This window comes from Alligator sinensis, unplaced genomic scaffold, assembly GCF_000455745.1.
Source record: "Alligator sinensis unplaced genomic scaffold, ASM45574v1 scaffold889_1, whole genome shotgun sequence".
Taxonomy (NCBI): domain Eukaryota; kingdom Metazoa; phylum Chordata; order Crocodylia; family Alligatoridae; genus Alligator; species Alligator sinensis.
Window position 1 is genome coordinate 1,102,944 of NW_005842361.1, and position 6,479 is coordinate 1,109,422.

Genomic DNA, 6,479 nt, shown 5'->3' on the forward strand with positions numbered 1-6,479 from the left:
GGGGATCAAGGTCTGTAGTTTTTCTTGTAATCTTGGTGGAAATGATTTGATGGTATTGTTGAGTTTTTTGGTGAAAAGGGGAGTAGGATCTTCTTGTAGTTCTTTGTAGTAGGTGGAGTCAGAGAGCTGTCTGTTGAGTTCCTTTATGTAATCCTCACGGTTTAGGATGACTATGGCTTTATCTGCTGGTTTTATTACTATTTGGTGGTTAGATCTTAGAGATTCTATGGCCTTTTTCTCTGGTAGAGAGAGGTTGTTGTGGTGGCGTGTGTTGCTGATTATTTCATTGTTCATTCTTTCCCTGAAGCAGTCAATGTAGCGGTTTTGTCCACTGCGAGGTGTCCAATCTGATGTTTTTTGGGGCTTTTTTGGCATTGATCCTTTCCTGAATGTTGTCAGAGGATGCGTTGTTGTTGGGAGTGGGTTCAGTTTGGTCGTGGAAATATTCTTTGAGGCGCAGGCGTCGGAAGAATTCTTCTAGTTCTCCACATTGAAGTATTTTATTAGGGTGTTTTTCTGGACAGAAATTTAGACCTTTAGAAAGGACAGATTTTTCAGTTTTGGTAAGCGTGTGTGTGGAGAGATTGATAATATTTGTGGGTTGGTTGCTGCTTTCAGTTTCATCGGGTCTGAGGTTGGAAGGTCGTAAGGTGTTGGTGCACTGCTAGGTTTACAGACTTTATTCACAAGATAAACCCAAAGACTTCAGATAGAAATTCATAGTTGTGCTCTTTCTGAGTTCTTTGCAGCAGAAAAAATGCTATATTTTTTCTGTAGGCAAAAAATGAAAACTAAGAGCTGGTGTTTCCAAGGAGTACCTCAAGTCTATCCAAGGATACCTTGAGTCTAAAATGGTTGAGAACCAGTGGCCTAGGGACTCCTCTACTACCCAGAACTGGAGCGTTTAGAATAGTATGGAGAAGTTGGAACAGGGCTGAGTTTGTAGCACAATGCCAGGTAATGTTTAAATTTCAGTTCAAGCTCTTAAATAGAACTTGTTTGGCAATTGACTTTTGCTGGACTAAACAACAGAACACAAGACAGCACCCTGCAGTACCATTCTTTCTTCAAGTCATTCATTCGCTATTTTTAACACCGTTGTGACACACGAGGCCTTGATGGGGCCTGAATTTCTTTTCTACTTAATGAAAAACCTTTTAGAGAATGTCATTAAATGTACTCTTGATTGACCCTGGTTTGAGTTTGAAAAATCAAAACACAGACATCACATTATTGCTGTACCATAACTACTTTCTCACCTGTGGTTATTTATTATATGGAGCTGTTTTGTATTGGACTGTTACTTATCTGTTCTTATTTTTAGAAGGGTAGTTCTTCCATTATCTGTTTTGTTTAGTAGGTTTTTATATTAATTTCTTAAGTCTGTGGTCCTTTCCACAGAGATCAGAATTGCTAAATAAGGGATATAACCCATAGTTTGCAAATAATCTCAGTTGAAGAAAGTATTTCAGGATCATCCTGACATATCATTCCTAAGAAGCACAAATGAATGTGCTTTTCACTTCTTTTTTTTGTGTGGACGTCTCTGTTCCCTCTATTGGGCTCCCATTTAAAGCTTAGACATTTCAACTTACCTGACACTACTGGTTTTATTGAGTGTAGCGGAGTTGCACTGAGGAGTATATTTAGTACTAATTAATCCACTTACTACAAACCCTATGCAAAGGACAAAAGTTCCATTTTTGAAGGTTTTTGAGATTTAGGCATTTATCTTTGTTCACAGTTGGAGTAAAAACTGAAAATCTCAATAATCCCTGGGAAGGAAATTTTTTTTTTTTTTTCTCATTTGTTGTTCTTCAAAATCTTTTGACAAAGTGACATTATTTTGATTTTGATTTTTTTTCTTTTGCATTATAATGTAACATAGTGCATAATACTAACAAAATCTAAATGAAAAACAGAATATTCGGCAATTTAAAATCAAAATTAAAAATAAAAATTTCCAAAAATTGCTGGAATAGAATAGACAGTCTCTGAACATTTCTTTTCTAAACAAAATTCCTGCAGAATCTATTACATTTTATGAAACATTCCAGTTTTAACAAAACAACATATTCCCACAAGGTCTCCGTAATATACAATTTCAAATACAGATTTTCTGTAGAGTACTCTGCATTTTCTTAATTTGTAAAGCCAGGATACTGTCATTTCACTTAGGAACTTAATTGTTTAATGGATAGTCTTTCATCCCCTTTCTTCATCTGCATGATATTTATTTAATGGTCCAATAATGTGACACTTCATGATGGAGCAACAGGCATCCAAGTCTGTTCTGGCCCAGAACCTGAAAGCTTAACTTGTAATAATGTAGTGAATTCCACTGTATTACAGGCATGAAAATTGCCAGTAGCTCTGCTCCACTAAGTCTGACTTCTCTTTCCTCTTAATTATTTCCCTACTCTGTTCCTTGGACCAAGGCAGAAGAGGACTGAGGAACAAGAGTACTTGTTTAGGTTAGGCTAGCTGGCAGGGCAACCTGGAGAACAGGATACCACAGAAGGCCTGAGAAGCTCCTCACTTGTCTGGCACATGTCAGAAGGAGGAGAGATTTTGAGAACAAAATTTGGGGAGCCAGGACCCTTGGACTAGAGTGAGGTTTAACAACCTAAAACCTATCCCTTCCCAGAAAATCTTCAGCAGTAAGAGTCAGTAATAATACTTGACTCTTCCATGTTTTCCAACAGTAGATCTCAAAGCATTTACAATAGACTAGAATAGGGCCAGGTCTTCTGAGTCTTAGTTTGCTGCTTGTCCAGTAAACGATACTGTTAGACCCTGACTCCATGCGGCGCCCAATGACTAGGTAGATGACGATCCAATCGCTCATGGATCCTGTTACTCATTAGCCAAAGCAAGCAGGGAGCAAACGCTACTTGTACACATTGCTCACAACAGCTTTATTCAGAATGGAGACAGCTTCGGGCAAAGGTCCCAAAAAACCAACAAACCAGGGACCTGCCCTGAACATTAGTACTTTTTACATTTTATACACCTTGGTCCATGCTCATTAACATTCACTCCACCTTTGGTTCCCCCCATTTCTCCTCCCATCTCAAGCTCTACCTCTGTTTACTGTCTACTTCATTAGCATGGGATTGCCTATGCATTTCACTCATTTACATGCCTGTCTGCTAAGAGTACATGCGTAAGACTGTGACCCTGGCTTCTCTCGGTCACTTGCTGGTTCTTTCTGGTTTCTTGCTGACTCCTTCTTCATCTCCAAGGTCTTGCTTCTGCTTTATCTCCTGACGATAGCTGGTGGGCTGCATCTTGTTCTTCTTACACCATATGTTCTACACACTATCCCATTGTTAGGAAACTACTTGCCTAAGCATTTGCAAGGTTATTTTAATACATCATTCAGCCTTGAGGTTAGCAGCTTTTGCTGAGACACAGATAAAAGCCTTTATTTAGCTGCAAATCCAGTGCTCCCCCAGATCCAGATACAGTCACTCTAATAGATACTGCCTAAAGAATGTTTAGGTATTCATTGGAGTAGGGATGGGGAACTGGTATGTTCCCCCTGGCTAGCTGACTGCCACCCATAGGCTTTTAGAGCCATGTGCACCCTTTCTCTCTGGCCCAGTTATTTTCCCACCTGTATATGCACCTTTTCCCCAAAATGAGCTGCCAGAAATTGGGGTGCACTTTTTAAGTGAGGAAATACAGTAATAGCAACTTCTGTTCATGAACCTCTGCAAAAGGAAGATCAAGTAATGATGCAAGTCCTGCCTGGCTGCCAGCTGTGTGCACTTTTTCTTTCCCCGGGCAGAGGCTTGTGCTGCAGAATCCTCTGGGGCTGATTCTGCTGTACTCCTAAAGCAGAACAGAATCCCCGGTGCAGGTGAGGTGCTCCTGCTGGATCAGTTGGCTGGGCCCTGCTGAATCAGTTGTCTGGGCCTTCAGCTGACTGCAAATGTTACTGGTTAGGATTGGGCCCTTAGCTGGCCTGGCAGAAGCTACTGGTTGCACACCCAGTTCAGCTTGAGAAGAGAAGAGGATCAGGTAGTTTGACTCAGGCAGCAATACCTGTGGTGTCCTGAGCAAGGGGCTAACAGAGAACCCATGATACCTTGCTGATAAAATACCATCCATACCAGTATTTTTAAGGAAAGATCCTTTTTCTTCATTCTGTCTTTCAAAAACAAGGTGCGTGTCTTATTTAGACAGTACTATACGTGAATAAATGTGGTATCTAATTATTTGATGCCAAGTGGAATAGTTTCAGCTGTTTGGGATTGCAGAAGCCCACATCAGAATGCCCTGTATTCACCCAGAATGAGGGATGCATGGGTTGAAATCACAGAAAGCCAGAGGAGGGAACTGTACTCACTGCCCCTACATTCTAGCTCAGTGCTTTAACTCCTTTGCAGTTAGAGAGAGGCATAGGTCCTGCCATTGTTATGTTTTGTGAGTAAGGCTGCCCAAGGTGCCCAGCTCTCACCGGGGGCTTCAGGGTTATGAATAGGAATCGTGGTTTTCTCTGATTTAAAAAAAATCCCCAATTTTACCATATAAAAATTAACCCCAAATCCACATTTTCCATGATTAAAATGAAACACCACTAGTATATCAGCTAGTGGAGATAAATAGTGTGTCTCTGTATTAGTGGCGTTTCATTTTAATCATGGAAGAGTGTGAATTTGGAGTTACTTTATCCAAAAATTGAGGATTTTTTTTAAATCAGAGAAAACTAAGACCCCTGGTTATGAATCTCTTCTGGAGATAAGTGACCTCTTTCTCCAACTGCAGTTAGACCTAGGCACAAAAGTCCTTAAGAGGGACTGAGAATAAGACTCCTCTCCTTAGCACGTCCTCTTGGCTAGCATAGGTGGCTCCTTGCTTATCCTCTAGGCCAGGGGTAGGCAAGGTTTTTTGGCCAGAATGCCAAAAAAACCACACCGTCTACCTTGGAAGGTGCTGGAGTGCCGACATGCCGGAGCCCAGAGCAGCTGTTTGCAGCCTCCTGGCTGCAGCCTGGGCTCCGTGGCTGGCAACAGCTGCTTAGAGCCCAGGCTGGCAGTGGTGTGCCAAGCAAAATGGCCTTGCATGCCACGCTCGGCACGTGTGCTGGGGGTTGCTGACCCCTGCTCTAGGCCTTTGCAGATCACATTCATAATCACCTAACTCTCTCCATGCATCGTGCATAGAACAGGGTACCTACCTTTGGGCTGTGGATGTCACAGGGCAGCAGAGTACATAAAGGTTAGGCATTGCAGTGTTCTCTATTGTAACATCTAAGTCTTTCTGCAGATCATGCCCTGAGTGCAGTTATTCATGGTTGGCCACTGTTGCTTTTTGTGCTGATTATGTACCTGTTTATGCATGTCAGTAAATATATGAAGAGGCTTATCCTGAGGAAATGGAGATTAATCCAGTTTTTTGAGATGTGACATGTTCTTCTTCTGTATGTATTTCCTACCTTGCTGTGTATTCTGAGAAATTGAGGAGAGTTACCAAATGCCCTGAGATCCAGCTCTAGCTGGAATTCAACACACTGAGCAGATGGATCTGTGGCTTTATAAAGTCATCCCAGCTGCGGCTCTAAACTGATCACCATTTCTAGTCCATGCTGCCTGCTGACCCAACAGAGGCTGTATGCAATGGCTGCCTATGCCTAATTTTCCCCTGCAGTCTCTTGTGGGCTGCTAACTATTGGTTGCTGAATTCGTTGCCACGGTTTTCCTGCATTTTATTTATGCTGCTTTCCTGCATGCTATTTATGCTACTTTATACTCGTTTTGCAACAGTCCCTTGCCTGGTTATCAACCCTTATATGAGCATGGGATATTTTACATAATTGCCGAATGCTGCATTTATCCTAAATTTTAGGGAGGATTAAATATTATTCCTTATTTTGTATTATGGGAGCACCTAAGGATGCCAGATGATGTCAGTGGCCCTATTATACTAGGCTTTGTACAAAAAGAGGCAGATCCTGACCTGAGAGTTTGCAATCTAAATACCTGAGACAGGCTAGATATGAAGACCTGGAGTAAGGTGTGCATCAGAAAGTGCCACCTGTATTATGGGCAGTGGCAGGCAAGATGGTGTTGGGAGTGCATGGTAGGGAAGATTAAGAGCTCCGTTTTAGCCATGTTGAACTTGAACTGATAGTGAGTCCCCCAGAAAGGACATTAGAGAGAGAGGCTAGGATTTTTAGTTTAGTTTAGTTTAGATTGACAGAGGCAGCTCTGGAGAAGAAAAAGAGATATGGAGGCTATCCACATAGAGATTAATCGATTGTTTGTTTACAAGTGAACTTACAAGAAAGAAGGTGAAGTGAAGCAAGGACCAACCCCTGGAGAATCGAGATGTGAAACGTTAAATGATTAATCATTTAACTGATAAGATAACCAATTAGTTTACCAGTTATCCTTTAGCTCAGGAGGGGCGCAGTCTGGTGGGAGTGGGGGGATGGGGGTGAGGAGGAGGCAGAAGACACGTGGTGACCCAGC

The 6,479-nt window shown here is 41.8% G+C and overlaps 1 protein-coding gene across 1 annotated transcript in view; it reads left to right on the forward strand.

Moving 5' to 3' along the window:
* The window catches only part of L3MBTL3 (L3MBTL3, histone methyl-lysine binding protein), a 167,974-nt gene that overhangs the window by 153,753 nt on the left and 7,742 nt on the right, over positions 1 to 6,479 (forward strand).